This window comes from Anomaloglossus baeobatrachus, chromosome 2, assembly GCF_048569485.1.
Source record: "Anomaloglossus baeobatrachus isolate aAnoBae1 chromosome 2, aAnoBae1.hap1, whole genome shotgun sequence".
Taxonomy (NCBI): domain Eukaryota; kingdom Metazoa; phylum Chordata; class Amphibia; order Anura; family Aromobatidae; genus Anomaloglossus; species Anomaloglossus baeobatrachus.
The window spans coordinates 36,750,023-36,766,734 of NC_134354.1; positions in this window are offsets into that span (position 1 = coordinate 36,750,023).

Here is a 16,712-nt window from a genome sequence, read left to right on the forward strand (position 1 = left end):
CTTTTGTTTGTTTGGTATGTTGAAGCCATAGATCTCCCTGTGCATCAGTCTAAAATGTGTGTCCCTCCAGCTCTCATTAACCACAACTTTTCTCATTCTCATCCATCCTCTTAGTATCTTGTCCCCTGCTGTCTCATCTCCCAATTGTCTGGCCCATGTTCCCAGGGTCTTATCCGTGCTTAAGGGAACTAAGGGGTGCTTCACACACAGCGAGCTCACTGCCGAGATCGCTGCTGAGTCACGCTTTTTGTGACGCAGCAGTGACCTCATTAGCGATCTCGCTGTGTGTGACAATGAGCAGCGATCTGGCCCCTGCTGCGAGATCGCTGCTCGTTACACACAGCCCTGGTTCGTTTTCTTCAAAGCCGCTCTCCTGCTGTGACACACAGATCGCTGTGTGTGACAGCAAGAGAGCGACAAATGAAGCGAGCAGGGAGCAGGAGCCGGCGTCTGACAGCTGAGGTAAGCTGTATCCAAGATAAACATCGGGTAACCAAGGTGGTTACCCGATATTTACCTTAGTTACCAGCCTCTGCAGCTCTCACGCTGCCTGTGCTGCCGGCTCCGGCTCTCTGCACATGTAGCTGCTGTACACATCGGGTTAATTACCCGATGTGTACAGCAGCTAGGAGAGCAAGGAGCCAGCGCTAAGCAGTGTGCGGGGCTCCCTGGTCTCTGCACATGTAGCTGCATTACACATCGGGTTAATTAACCCGATGTGTACTGTAGCTAGGAGAGCAAGGAGCCAGCGCTCAGTGTGCGCGGCTCCCTGCTCCCTGCTCACACTGGTAACTAATGTAAACATCGGGTAACCATACCCGATGTTTACCTTAGTTACCAGTCTCCGCAGCTTCCAGACGGCGGCTCCGTGCAAGCGCAGCGTCGCTTGCACGTCGCTGCTGGCTGGGGGCTGTTCACTGGTCGCTGGTGAGATCTGCCTGTTTGACAGCTCACCAGCGACCATGTAGCGATGCAGCAGCGATCCTGACCAGGTCAGATCGCTGGTCGGATCGCTGCTGCATCGCTAAGTGTGAAGGTACCCTAACACCTCTCCTAAAGCTTTGTATAGTGAAGTTATGTTAATTTACCGCTGCTCCTGCATAATAAGTTGGTCCATGTCATTTATCTCTTGTTCCTTCCCGACATCTCTCAGTAGCTGCATTATACCTTTCTCTATCTGTTTATATTGTATAACTTGGAATGGAGATAGCCCATATTTTGTCACAATTTCTTGATAGGACAACCATCTATTTTCCGTCTCATGAAGTAGATCTTTCACCTCTTTTATACCTTTTCTCCTCCATTCTATAAATAATTTGTTTTCCCTGCCCGCTGGGAATTCCGGGAAACTCCATATGTTTAAGTATTTAGATATTCTCCAGGGTTAGTTGAATTTTTTTCTCACCGCCTTCCACGCCATCACTGCATATTAGTGAGTTTTTAATGTGCCGTGGTATGTTAGCAAGTGACGTATGCAATATTGCCCCCAAATCCCAGGGTTTACAGAACTCGCCTTCCAGTTTTATGTCCGAGTAACCGTTAGTCTTCCTTAACCAGTCTATTACATGTCTCATGAGGCACGCCAGATTGTACCCTCTAATGTTTGGCATTTTAATACCCCCCTTCTCCAGCGTCTGCATTAATTTCTCAGCTTTTATTCTTGGCCTTTTTCCCTTCCACAAGAAGGTCGAAAACACCTTGTTCAGCCTGTTTACGTCTGTGTGTTTTAATAATATAGGGATAGTCTGCATTGGGTATAATAGTTTTGAGAAACTCATCATTTTTAGAAGATGGTTCCTACCCAGTAGTGATAATGGAAGCCCCTCCCACATCTTCAATTCCCGTTCTATTTTCGTTATCAGTGGTTTGAAATTTAACTCATATATCGATGCAGGTTGGCGTCCCACTTGGATTCCCAGATATTTAACGTGGGTTCTCGCTATTGGTATCCCAAAGACATTGTCTCCTAGTCCCTGAGCTGCCAACACCGCTGTGCTCTGTTGGTGCAGAAACAGTATTTCACATTTTGCTTTATTTAATTTAAAACCTGCCAAGTTTCTGAATTCCTCTATCCGTTGTAATGTCATTGGCAGTTCCTTCTGGGGTTTATTCATAAACAATATAATGTCGTCCGCAAACAGGGCTGACCGTAGCACCTCCCCTCCAATGTTGATACCTTCAATGCAGTTTCCCTCATTCAACAATCTTGATAGGGGCTCGATTGCCAGGTTGAACAGGAGGGGGGACAATGGGCACCCCTGTCTAGTCCCTTTAGTCAATGAGAAAGGTCTCGACAGAAATCCTGGTGTCGCCACCCTGGCTTTAGGATTCGCATATAATACTGTAATGAATGTTCTAAATGCTCCCTGAATGCCTACCTCATCCATTACTGTTTCCAGCCATGACCACCTTACATTATCAAATGCTTTTTCGGCATCTAATGTGATCATGGCTGGAAATGCCCCCTTCTGTGGTTGTCCATGCCTATTGGCATCCATTTCTAGCATGGTTTTTCTTATATTGGTCACCGCCGATCTCCCCTTCACAAACCCTGATTGTGCCGGAGAGATTACATTCGGCAATATCTCCGCCAGTCTGTTGGCCATCAATTTGGCCAGTAATTTTAGGTCCTGGTTGATCAAAGAGATCGGTCTATAATTTGCTGGATTATCTAGGTTTTTCTCTCCTTTAGGTATGAGTTTTATATATGCCGTGTTGAGGTGACTCGATATTTCAGTGCCTCCCAATATGTTGTTAATCATACGTGTCAATATCGGTGAAATCTGCTCCTTCATCACTTTATAGAATTCCCCATTGTACCCATTGGGTCCCGGAGCTTTATGTACGTTTAACTCTCCTATCACCTTTTGGACTTCTTCTATTGTGACTTCTGCATTCAGACTAGTCAGCTCCTCTGTGCTAAGTCGGGTGAGGTTTATTTGTTCCAGCCATTCTACCCCTCCTTCACCACCCTCATTCCCCTTGCTATACAGTTTCTCATAGTAATCCCCCAGGATCTGGTTAATTTCCTGTGGTTTTGTGGATTTGTTCCCCCCCTTTCCAGTCATGCTGGTTATTGAAGTTATTGGTCGCCTTCCCTTAGCCAAGTTGGCCAGTAATTTCCCTGATTTATTGCCGTATCTGTGCAGCTCAACCTCCATTTGTGACCGTACTAGCTCTTCCCTTTTTCCTGCCCGAAGCTCAAACTCTTGTTTCGCCCCCCTACATTCCTCTTTTGCTTTTTGGGACATGGTTTCCAGATATTTCATATATTTTTCTCTAAGCGTGTCACTAGCTTCTTGGTATTGTGCGTGTGTATGTCTCTTGATTGTAGCAGTATACCCCATTAGCCTCCCTCTCAGCACTGGTTTTGCTGCTTCCCAGAATAACATTACATCTGTCTCATGTTCGCTGTTGGTGTTGTTATACTCTTCCCACCAGCCTTTCAGAATTTTGACAAAATCTGTATCTCTAAGTAGAAAGGACAGGAACCTCCACAAATAATCCGATCCCCTCTGAACTGTGTCATTTATTTCTAAGGTCACCGGGCTGTGGTCCGATATCACCATGTTCTCAATATCCACATCCCTGACCCTATTCAAAAATGATTGGTCAACCAGAATATAATCAATTCTTGACCATGCGTCATGCGGATGTGAATAGTGAGTGAATTCACGGTCATATGGGTGCTGTAGCCTCCAACTGTCTTTCAGATTTGTGTCTTCCAGCAGCCTAGCCATCAAGCCTTTTGTCATTCTTGTCTGCCCACCTTGACCCCTGTTATGTCGCCTATCCTCTTCCCCTAGGACCACCGCATTGAAATCTCCTCCCACTATTTTATTCCGTTCTGTGTCCATTCCCACTTTACTTGTGATAAGTTTGAAAAACGAATTCTGTTCATTGTTGCGGGCATATATGTTGTGTATGCTAAACTCTCCCTGCGGGCTATTTAATTTTATATGGACATATCTACCTTCCTCGTCGCTATCTTGGGAAGTTATTGTATGGTTGAAATGTTTGTTTAATAGAATCATGACCCCTGCTTTCCTTCCCGGGGAGCCCGACCCAACTACTTTTCTTACCCATAATTTCTGCATTCGAAAAAAATCTTCCCGTGGTAAATGCGTTTCCTGAAGCAGTGCAATATCTACCTTGAATCTTTTAAGATGTCTCAGAACCATCATGCGCTTGTGAGGTGATTTCAGACCTTTCACGTTCCATGTCACTATTTTAACCATAGTCCCCGTTGCTCATGTTTTTTGCGTCGCTATGTGTCCCCCCGTGTGCGTGGCTTTGCATTTTCTCTAACTTCGCTGTGTGCTTACAACTATGTATTGCCTGGGCGCAACCTTGTGTCCCCTTCTTGGCATTAACTATAAACCTGTTGGCTACCCCCCTAACTGCCCTCAGTTGTCTTTCGGTGTGCTTATAGCGTTACTTTCCCTGAACCCAACTATTCAACCTAGATCTATTATCAACTAGCAACCCCTCAACTGTCCCCCCCTTTACAATCAATCGTCTCATCACTTCCATTTTTTCTGTGATGCTCCTGGCTCCGCAATCCCCTCTCAGCCAACTGATTAACATTTACATATAGCCTGTCCCCCATTGTTCTGTTATCTAACACACCAGAGCAAGGCCTTCCTGGTCAATAGCCGTACCAGCATACAATACCCCCTCCCTCATTGCCCATACATATTATTTGTTGCCTCTGATCTCGATTTCACTCCACCTCCCATCAACATAAGTGACCTGGCTACCAGAGGAGCGATTTATCAGTAGATACTTAAGAGAGAGAAACCCAGTCCCCCATAGATGTTAGGCTCCCCCTACACCCCCAAGGGGGCAGGGCACCTTGGTCAATATAAATTGAAGAGGCGAGGGGAACTGAAGAGAAAGAGAAAAGAAAGGAAAAGCCTACAAGAGGAGAGAAAAAAGGAGGAAAAGAAAAATAAAGCACAAGGGAGATGGGAAATGAAAATGGAAAAGGAAGTGGGAAATATAAAGGGAAGTGGGAGAGGAAGTAGGAAGTGAAAAAGGAAGTGGAAAAGGAAGAGGAAGTAGGAAGAGGAAGTGGAAAAGGAAGTAGGAAGTGAAAGAGGAAGTAGGACAGGAAGTGGAAGAGGAAGTAGGAAGTGGGAGAGGAAGTGGAAAAGTAAGTTGGAGGAGGTAGATGGGGTGGAAGAGGAAGTGTAACAGGAAGTGGAAGAGGCAGTATGAAGAGGAAGTAGGAAGTGGAAGAGGTAAGAAGTGGCAGAGGAAGTGGAGTAGGAAGTGGAAGAGGAGGTATGAAGTGAAAGAGGTAGTGAAAGGGGAAGCAGGAAGCAGAAGGGGAGGTGGAAGAGGAAGTAGGAAGTGGAAGCTGAAAGTAAAAATGCAATAATAAACAGATGTTACTCATCCCCTGCATTCCGTCAGTCCCCTCTCTCTTGGGCCCCTCAGTTCAGTTCAAAATATCAATTCTTCTTCTTGCAGCCTCTCTCATGGCGCTCCCTTCTTCTGGTTTCCAGGCCAACGCGACGGCGACCTCCTTGCCTTTGGGCTTCCTGCATGTATCTCCTTCCCCGCCATCCAGTCGTTCCGGCCCGATGCCCGGCTCTCCTCCTCTCTTCCTTGCCGATCATGTTGCCTCTCCGGGAAGTCCTCCGTCTGGTTTCTGTTCTCCATCTCCTCCATCCATCTCTCCACCTCACTCAAGTCTTTCGTCGCAAAAAGGGATCCATCCCGTCTTGTTACTCTCAGTATTGCAGGATAGAGCAGTTGGAATTTTATGCCTTTACGATACAGCGCTGTACAAATCTTACTAAAGGCTTTCCTTTTGCGTGTAACCTACGCCGAGTAGTCCCCGAAGATCAGCACTTTATGCCCTTGTAAAGACAGTGGGGTCCTCCTTCCTCTAAACGCTCGCAGTATCTCTTCTTTGTCTTTGTATTCCAAGTATTTTATTATCACTTGGCGCGGCCTGGCTGCTCCCGTCACTCCCGTGCTGTCTTCCTTCCCACTTATTCCTCCTGTGCCTGGGCGCTCTCTTACAGGGCCCACTCTGTGCGCTCTTTCCACCCTGCATTTGTGCGTCAGACCTAGTGCCTTGGGGAGCTCTGCTTCACATATGTTGTCCAATTGCCGCATGTTTATGGATTCCGGCAGTCCCACCAGCCTTAAATTGCTTCTTCTGGAGCGGTTTTCCAGATCCTCTAGTTTGTCTCTCATGGCCTGGGATCCCTCCACCATCTCCTGCAGCTGCCCCTTTAATGCTGTCACCTCGTCCTCTGTGTCAGAGATTCTTTGCTCCATCTCTGACATCCTGGCTCCCTGCTGTGTGACCTGTTCCTTCAAGGGTGCTAGCGCTGCCCCCACCATGGCCTCTAGAGAGTCTTTGATCTTGTCTGCCAGGTGCACTGCCACTGCTCCAGCCAGACAGTCATAATCAATTTGCAGGCCTGGGAACTGGTTGTGCTGCTGGGCTGTCTGCTGCTCGTGCTGCTGGGCTGTCTGCTGCTCGTGCTGCTGGGCTGTCTGCTGCTCGTGCTGCTGGGCTGTCTGCTGCTCGTGCTGCTGGGCTGTCTGCTGCTCGTGCTGCTGGGCTGTCTGCTGCTCGTGTTGCTGGGCTGTCTGCTGAGTGTGTTGCTGAGCTCTCCGCTGCTCTCTCTGCTGCTGCCCCTCCTCCTCCTCCATCCGTCCCCGCTCACCTCCCTGCATATGGCCGCGGCCCCCGGCCGCCCTTTTGTGCTCCATGTGCTCTGTTCTCTCTGCAGCACCCTGCTTCAGCTGTCTGCCGCTGCTCCGGAGGAGGTACCGCTCCATGCACGGTCACCTCCTGCTCCTCGTCTCCCGTTCTCCGCCTCCTCCCGCGGCCGTGGGGCTCTTGTAGTCGGTATGTGGGGCTGAGGAACGTGCGGAGCTCTGTCTCCCGTGTCCTCACATCACAGCGCCGGAACCGGAAGTCCATATATTTTAATGCACCCCTATTGTCCTCCAAATAGTATAATGCATCTACCATAGACCTCTATATAGTATTATGGCCATTTGCCGCCAGTATATTCTACTAATTAAAAAAAATATAATAAAATACTGACCTCTCCACTTTTCCCTGCTGCTCCAGTCTCTGCAGCGGCGTGTGATCGGCCTCTCTGCACATCTCAGCACAGCAGGCAAGCAAAAGTGACGTCATCGCGTCCCTCTGCATTGAGACGTCAGATCTGAGACGCTGATAGAGAAGGATGAAGGAGGCAGTGGACTATTACCGATTTCATTATTGCTTTCAACTGTATTGACATTCACGATGCCAATAGAGTTGAACGTGCGAGGCTGGATGGTGGGTGGTCGATGCTGGCATTAAGCCCCCCTGACTCATGGGCCCCATATCATAAGTGTGGTCTGCTGCAATTGGTAGTACGCCACTACATCGCATGGTCTACAACAGCCAATCAAGGGGTACTATCACTGCTACTATAAAATTTGAGGGCAGGGAAAGAAGCAGCAATTTTATGATTTTATAAACTTAGGATGGTAGGTCAGAGCGGATAAAGGAGTAATCTAATTGTGGTGTACTACTGCAGTTCTGAATAATATTACAGGTATTGAAGCGATAGGAAGGTGCTGGAGCTGCAGTGTCAGTGTAATTGAAAATTGGTTGATCTGTGATACACTGCGTACGACACCTTAATAACAGCACTTGTTTTTTAATTCTAGCAAACAAGGAGGGCAGTTCACATCTCTCTGACGTAATTTTGCTACTGAAATCTTGTGTATAGAGAAAGTGTGTGTCCTGCATTGCAAGATCGACAAGCCATAATCTAGATTTTTTACATTTTCTTTTGCCTTTTTTATAATTTTTTTCTTCCAACTGTGGTTGTGGGGCCACTGGCAGTGGCAATCTGAGCCGGGGAAAATCTCAATGTAGGAATCAGGTGTGTGGGGTAACCGAATCAACAGAGACAACAATGATTCACTGGCGGACAAGTTCTGGGAAACAGACAGGGGGTGATGTCATCAGAGGAGGCAGGTGTTGGCCTCAGCAATATGCAGTGCAGGCAATGTGTGGCTAAAAGATCCTCTATGGCTAAATCTCCTTGCTCTGCCTTCAGCTTTGGAACAGGTGAAGTGATACTTGCTGTTGATGTAGGAGGGTCAGCAGTGCCTGAAAAGTCTCTTAGGGTGCTGGCGAGTCATATGTGTGGGCATCAGAGGTGGACATATAATTCATGCAACCTGTACGGCTGCACAGGGGCTCAAGAGGTGAGGGGTCCACTTTTTTAGTTTTATTTTTTTTTTTATCTTTTTTCTTGTGGTATGTCTTAAGTTTGCAACTTGTCGCAATCCTAGGCACTTTGAAGCCCTCTACCATATTTCCTGACATCTGTGATCAACAAACCCCCCAGAAATATGATTTACCCCTTTTTTTCTGTATGATGTGCATCGAGCGGTGCTGTCACTTTAAGAAGGAAAGGGACCAAGAGTCTATCAACATTCAAGGCAACTATATGGAAGTGGAAATGTTGCTTTATTATTGGATGTGCCTTGTAACATCTATGGATTGTACGGTTTCTGTTCCCTTTCCCCTTTGTTTTCCATTGTAGTAATTATGGTATGTCATTTGGACTATTTATATTTACCTGGTGGGAGTAGAGATATGTTAATGGCTCTATACATTCCCCTTTTGGATTGGCCTCTCATGGACCGGGTGTGCGCCTGCACTCCGTTTGCTCCGTGTCCCCTGCGTCCTCACTGGCATATCTATGGAGATGAACAGGCGTCCGGTTCTCCGGGGTAACCTTAGATGCCGTACGCTTCTCCTTACGCTTCTTGATGGCTGGGTGGGCTTGTTGAACGCATGGCAAGCAGCGTGTATGCGCCTATTACATGGCCGTGATTGGCCAAACCTGGGGACAGGTCCTTGTACTTTGTACAAATGTGGTCACATTACCGTTTATTAAAAGGTCCTGTGAAGGACTAAAATTGACACCTCTCCCTGAAGAAGCGTTGAATAAAGCCTGCGAAACGCAGGTCAGAGTGGTCTTTGGCGGTACAGGAGTGGGGGTTACCCTTCTTATGGGTGAGTTAGTTTGAATCTATTTTGGAGTCTGTCTCTGTTCATTGATCTTTTTGTACTTTGTGGATGCCCTTCAGATATTCAGATGGAGTGGGGATTGTCATGGATGGTGTTTCTGTTGGTTTGGATGCTGCTGGTTGTAAAGGGGTAAGATTTTTTCTGAGGATGTTGATGGGCTCCCTCTAGTAGCTAGTGCTGTTAGTGTGTTAAGTTCTGTGCTTGTCAGTGAGACAGGTGCGTGGCTTGGCTGTAATCCCAGTGGGCCTATTGTTGGGGGAGACCTCCGGGTCTCTCAGGGTCACGGATTTGGATTTCAAATCAGAACTGCGCAGATGTATATGAATCAGGAAAATGACCACACAGAGAAACGTGTCTCTATTTGGGAGAAGTGAGGGTCTTCTGCCCGTGTATTCAAAAGCATAACATTTTATACAGCTTTTTGGACAGTCCTGTAAAACAACATTCTTTTAAGGCATTCAGGTGTGTCTGGGAAGAGAGGAAAGTCTATTCAAGAATATTGCTTAATCATGAGTCTAACCGGTTTTCCAAGACTGGAAGAAGACATTGAAGAATGTCACTTTACTTATTTATGAGACTGCAAACTCATTACTTAGCCCTAAGCATAGTTGGTTTACGTTTACAATCCTTGCAACATTTCATTCAGGTATATGTAAAAAGCAATACATAAAACATAGAAAATACAGATTAATCTTATTATAATATAATATCATACTGGACAAACGATTCATAGCCTAGGCCTTCACACTATCATGTCCAGCCCTTGGTGTATAATGGAAGAGATTTTGCCTGAAGCTGATGCCGGTGATAGATTTTCCTGAGTCAGTTAAGCTCCAGTGAACATGTCTTAACCCTTTAGTGACGGAGCTAATTTTCACCTTAATGACCAGACCAAATTTTGCAATTCTGACCAGTGTCACTTCATGAGGTTATAACTCTGGAACGCTTCAACGGATCCCGGTGATTCTGAGATTGTTTTTTCGTCACATATTGGACTTCATGTTAGTACCAAATTTAGGACAATATTTTTTGTGTTTATTTATGAAAAAAATTGAATATTGGCAAAAATTTTGAAAATTTAGCAATTTTCAACTTTTGAATTTTTATACCGTTAAACCAGAGATTTCTGTGACACAAAATAGTTAATAAATAACATTTCCCACATGTCTACTTTACATCAGCACAATTTTGGAAACAAAATTTTTTTTTGTTAGGAAGTTAGAGGGGTTCAAAGTTTATCAGCAATTTCTCATTTTTACATCAAAATTTACAAAACCAGTTTTTTAGGGACCACATCACATTTGAAGTGACTTCAATAGGCCTAGATGACAGAAAATACCCAAAAGTGACACCATTCTAAAAACTGCACCCCCCAAAGTACTCAAAACCACATTCAAGAAGTTTATTAACCCTTCAGGTGCTTCACATGAACAAAAGCAATGTGGAATGAAAAAAAGCAAAAATTAAATTTTACCTAAAAATGTTGCTCTAACCCAAATTTATTCACTTTTAGAAGAAATAACACAACAAAATGGACCTCAAAACTTGTTCCCCACTTTCTTATGAGCGCGCCGATACCCCACATGTGGTCAGAAACCTCTGTTTGGACAAATGGGAGGGCTCGGAACAGAAGGAGCAATATTTGAATTTTGGAAAGCAAATTTGGCTGAAATAGATTGCGGGCACCATGTTGCATTTACAGGTCCGCTAAGGTACCTAAACAGAAGAAACCCCTCACAAGTGTCACCATTTTGGAAACTAGACCCCTCAAGGCTTCTATCTAGGGGTATAGTGAGCATTTTAGATCCACAGGTACTTCACAGATTTTGTTAACATTACGTTGTCATATTGAAAATTTTAATAATTTTCTCAAAAATGTTGCTTTAGCATCAATTTTCTCACTTTTTCAAGAGGTAATTCCAAAAATTTGACCTCAAGGTTTGTTAACCACTTTTTTATGAGCGCGGTGATACCTCACATGTGGTCTGAAACCTTTGTTTGGACAAATGGGAGGGCTTGGAACGAAAGGAGCAATATTTGAATTTTAGAAAGGAAATTTGGCTGAAAAAGATTGCGGGCACCATGTCGCATTTGGAGGTCCCCTAAGGTACCTAAACAGCAGAAACCCCGCACAAGTGGCCCCATTTTGGAAACTAGGCCCCTCAAGGAATTTATCTAGATGTTTGGTGAGTACCCTGAACCCTCAGGTGCTTCACAGAATTTTATAACGTTGAGCCATGAAAAAAAAAAAATAAAATTTTACCACAAAATTGTTATTTCAACCAGGTAGCTTTTTTTTTTACAAGAGTAAAAGGAAAAAATTCAGCATAACATTTATTGTGCAATTTCTCCTGAGTTTGGCGATACCTTATATGTGGTGGAAATCAACTGTTTGGGCGCATGGCAGGGCTCGGAAGGGAAGGAGTGCCATTTGACTGCAAAATTGGCTGGAATCAATAGCGGACGCCAGGTTGCATTTGGAGAGCCCCTGAGGTGCCTAAACAGTGGCGGTCCCCCACAAGTGACTTCATTCTGGAAACAAGACACCTCAAGGCTTTTATCAAGGTGTATAGTGAGCAGTTTGAATCCACGAGTACTTCACAGAATTTGATAAGCTTAGGTTGCCATATTGAAAATTTTCATTTTTTTCACAAAACTGTTGCTTTAGCATCAAATTTCTCACTTTTTCAAGAGACAACAACAAACCGTGGACCCCGCAGGTTGTTATCCAATGTCTTATGAGCACAGGGATACCCCACATGTGGCCAAAAACCTCTGTTTGGATAAATGGGAGGGCTTGGAATGGAAGGAGCACCATTTGAATTCTGGAAAAGTTGAAATAAATTGCGCGCACCATGTCACATTAGCAGGGCCCCTTGGGTACCTATACATCAGAAAACCCCCACAAGTGACCCCATTTTGGAAACTGGATTTTATTCAGGAGTATAGTAAGCATTTTGAATCCACAGGTACTTCACAAAAATGTTGCTGTAGCAACAAATGTCTCACTGTTAGGCTCTGTGGCCATGATCCAGCGACACGGCATCTAGTACACAGTGTCAGCCTCCTGCAGAGATGTGAGTGTTGTCCACGGGAGAACGCAGCTGCCCAAGCCCACGATTTGGGTTCAGGCCGCTGTGGAGCTCTATGCTACCTGCAGAGAACACTCATCTCCACAGCATAAATTGACATGCTGAGGCTCGGGAAGCTGCGCCACAGGTCGGTTTATGCTGCGGAGAAAAGAAGCACATTGGGCATGGGATTTCTAAAAATCCTTCCACTGTGCTTCTACTGCACAACGCAGCATTATGGACACAGGGAAAACACTCTGCGCCCAAAACGCTGCAAACCCTGATTGTGGGCACACAGCGTAAAATGCTACAATGGATGAATGGATAGATGTCAAACAAATATAACGTCCCATTCCCCTGCATATTCTAAGCTGGCGCCCTTTAGTGCCTTTCATGTGGCACTAAAGGGTGCCTAGCCTTGTATTTAGCCCCCCAAAAAATTAATAATTAAAATAAACGACGTGGGGTCCCCCCTATTTTTGATAGCCAGCTAGGGTAAAGCAGACAGCTGTAGCCTGCAAACCACAGCTGACAGCTTCACCTTGGCTGGTGATCAATTTGGAGGGCTCCCCAGGCGTTTTTTAAAAAAAAAAAAAACGTGGGGTCCCCCCCAAATTAGATCACCAGCCAAGGTGAAGCGGACAGCTGGGGTCTGGTATTCTCAGGGTGGGAAGAGCCATGGTTATTGGACTCTTCCCATCCTAAAAATAGCAGGCCGCAGCCGCCCCAGAAGTGGCGCATCCATTAGATGCGCCAATCCTGGCGCTTCGCCCCAGCTCATCCCGCGCCCTGGTGCGGTGGCAGACGGGGTAATATATGGGGTTGATACCAGCTGTAATGTCACCTGGCATCAAGCCCTGGGGTTAGTGATGTCACGGCATCTGAACAGATACCCGACATTACTAACCCAGTCAGTAATAGAAAAAAAAAAGACAAAAAAAAAATTTATTTGAAAAAACACTCCCCGAAACATTCCTCTTTTACCAATTTATTGAAAATAAAGAAATTCCGGTCGCTGTAATCCATTTTGGAGGTCCCGCGCCGACTCTGGATCTTCTAGAATATGGGGGGCACGTTCAGGGAACGTATCCCCCATTTTCTGGAAGAGCAAGCTCTCCATGAGCAGTGTGGGTGCAGTAATCTGAGAATACTGCACTCACACTGCCCCGGTCCAACCTAGGGCAGAGTGACCTGCAGTAACCTCATTCCAGAATATGAGGGGCACGCTCACAGAACGTACCCCCCATTTTCTGGAACAGCAGCCTCTCCATGTGAGGAGTGTGGCTGCAGATCACTGCACTCACCCTCCCCCGGTCCACAGTGGAGCCTGTGCATCAGCGACGTCAGCAGGATCCCTGCTTGCAGGGATCCAGCTGACAGCCGCTGTCTGCGCATGCGCCGCCAGCATTGAAGAAGGAGGCGGCGATCGCGGGCCCGGAGCGGCAGACAGGTAACGTATAACTGGGGGCTTGGGGGGGGGGGGGTGACCTAGTGGGACCTGGGGACACCTTTCTGCCGCATGTGACGTGTCACATGCGGCAGAAAGAGCAGAATGAAGGCGGCCGCGCGCTGTGCGCCGCCATCTTCCACGCTCCGGAGGGGGGAGGGGGGGTGGTGGCTCTGGAGAACCGGAGGGGGCTCCGGTGACCAGAGGGCTCCGGTGGACCGGAGGAGGGGTCAGGGGGAGGACATTTCCCTCCGATCTGAAATGTTTGATCATTTCAGATCGGAGGGAAATGACTGCAGAGCCGGCGCCGGCGGCAGTTTTCTGTGCGCTTCGGCGCCATTTTGGATGTCCGGTGGGGGTAGGGGGGGGGGGTGGGGGGACTCTCCGGTACCGGGGGCTTTGGGGGCACTAGGGGGTTAGATTTCTTTCTCATCTGACATGTTTGATCATGTCAGATGAAAAAGAAATCAGTTTTACCGGCCATTTCTTTTTTTTTCATGTGTTCGTCGGTATACGGTGTATACCGCCGATCACATGATCGGGGTCCAAAAAAAACACCCCGATTCATAATCTGGGGGGTCTCAGCTACCCCCGGTAGCTGAAACCCCCGAGATTTTCGGTCGCTGGGGGGCGCTACAGGGTTTTTTCGGGCCGCCGCTTTAAAGCGGCGGAACAGAATAAGTACCCTGTTTTGCCGCCGCTTTAAGTCGTACGGCCGTCGTTATGAGGTTAAACACCCGGTCCTCCTGTCATGTCGTCCATGTGCCTGTGACCCGTGGGACACTTCTCCAGTGTACTCCAGCTCCTCTCTTTTTCTTGGAGATCTCCCCAGTGTTGTCTGCTTCAGTTTGTTGCTTTTGTGGATTCAACTTCAGCATTATTTTTTTCCTTATTCATCCTGATCTCGCCTTTGGAGTATTTTGTTTTGCAGCCAGTGACGGAGTAGTTTTCATGTACTTTCCTCCTATGTGCAATGCTTACTTTGATTCTGTTTCAATTAGTTTTGAAATGCTATGAAAACTTCATTCTCAGTGAAAAAAAAAAACACATAGTGAAGTTTTTTCTCTCTGTCTGAACATGGTCCTGTTGGTTTTTTTTTGGTCATTTATGCCTTTTGTGCTCCATTGTGTTCCCACTGATGAGACCTAATAAAAGGACATTGCTGGAAATCCAGTTAAGACTTTTTTTCCATCACTTTTGCAGATTTACTTTTTGCTGTACCTAGTATACAATTTATTATTCCATATCAGTGGACTGCTCACTATTTGTCCTGTTGAACATTGAATGTATTTTGCCTATGGCAGTTGCTACTTAGCCTATTTTTGAGATAACCTCCTTTGGATGTTAATCCTGCTTGGTGTCTTGTACAAGAGTTCCCTGATGTAGTGGGTGAAGGATCTTGTGGTCCTAAGGGAATTTTTTGATCATCAGGAGTTGGCATATATTAATGTTTTGCTGGCAGCACCCAGTGATCTATCCTATCCTTTGCTATCTGAAGTTAGAAGGACCTCTCTTTGCTTAAATCTATCCCTAACCAACTGTGGATTGTTTGCTTCTTATATCATTGTCAATATATGTTGGGGGCTTTAACTATCCCTTTGGGGCTGCTCTGAGGCAAGTTAGGATTTCTTCCTTCTTCTTTGAGGCTATCTAGTTTCTCAGGCGGTGACGAGGTGTCTAGATAAAGTAGGCACGCTCCACCACTATTTCTAGTTGCGTATAATTAGTCAGGGGGGTGCCACCTGTTAGTTACCAACCACTCTTGTGCCTTTTTCTCCTGGGTTTTCCAGGTTTTTTCCTCCTGGATTCCAGGGGGTAGAGAATTTTTGTTCTTAGGTTGCCACTATCTCTGGATAAGGGAAAGTCTTTACCCCTGAATGGGATATCTACGGGAAAGTCAGCGGTCTCCTAATCATAATAGTATCACTGGCCACACAAATAGAAGGTACTCAAAAGAAGGGAGAAATTATTTTTTTTATTATTATTTTTGTTTATTTTCTTTCTCTTTGGGTCAAGTAGGAGACCTTTATACATTATGGAAATTGATTAGTTATCTGTTCAGGTTAGTTGCCTTGCTGGTAAAGTAGTAATTCCACGCTGTTGTAGTGTTTAATTGTTATAAAGAATATTTTGGTACATTTATCCATTCATCTTTCCTTCAGTTATATGAAATAGCCAGTGCTGTCTGCTGGAAAACAGCCCCATACCATGATGTTCCCACCTCCAAACTTTACTGTTGGTATGGTGTTTTTGGGGCGATATGCATTACTGCCTTTTGGCCTCCAAACATGGTGTGTACTATGGCATCTAAAGAGTTCAATTTTGGTCTCATCTGACCAGACTATATTCTCCCAGTATTTCACAGGCTTGTCTAAAGGTCGCTTTACACGCTGCGATATCGTGACCGATATCGCTAGCGTGCATACCCGCCCATCGGTTGTGCGTCCGGGCAAATAGCTGCCCGTGGCGCACAACATCGCGCTTACCAGTTACACTACTTACCTGCCTAGCAACGTCGCTGTGCCCGGCGAACCGCCTCCTTTCTAAGGGGGCGGTTCGTTTAGCGTCACAGCAGCGTCACCGAACTGCCGGTAAGGTGAGGTTCCTCGTTCCTGCGGTGTCACACATAACGATGGAGCGACGAACTACTTCGTACACTGAGCAACAGCGATATTCGAGAATAGGGGGGCATGTCACGATGAGCAATTTTGACCGTTTTTGCGACGATTCAAAATCGCTCATAGGTGTCACACGCAAAGACATCGTTAAAGCGACCGGATGTGTGTCACAAATTCCGTGACCCCAACGAGATCGCTTGAGCAAGATCGCAGCGTGTAAAGCCCGTTTAAGTTTTGCTGAGCAAACTTTAAATGGCTTGACCCTGCTTTTTGTTCAGCAGTGGAGTCGTGCATGGTGAGCGTTTATACAGGTCATGGAGGGTGAGTGCATTACTTTTTGTTTTCTTTGAAACAATTGTACCTGCTGATTCCAGATCTTTCTGTAGCTCTCTACAGGTAGCCCATGGCTCTTGGACAAATCTTGTGGGGAGCAATTGGTTTTGGCTGGTTTATGGTGAAATTATGTTCTTTCCACTTCCGAATTATGTCCCCAGCAGTGCTATCTG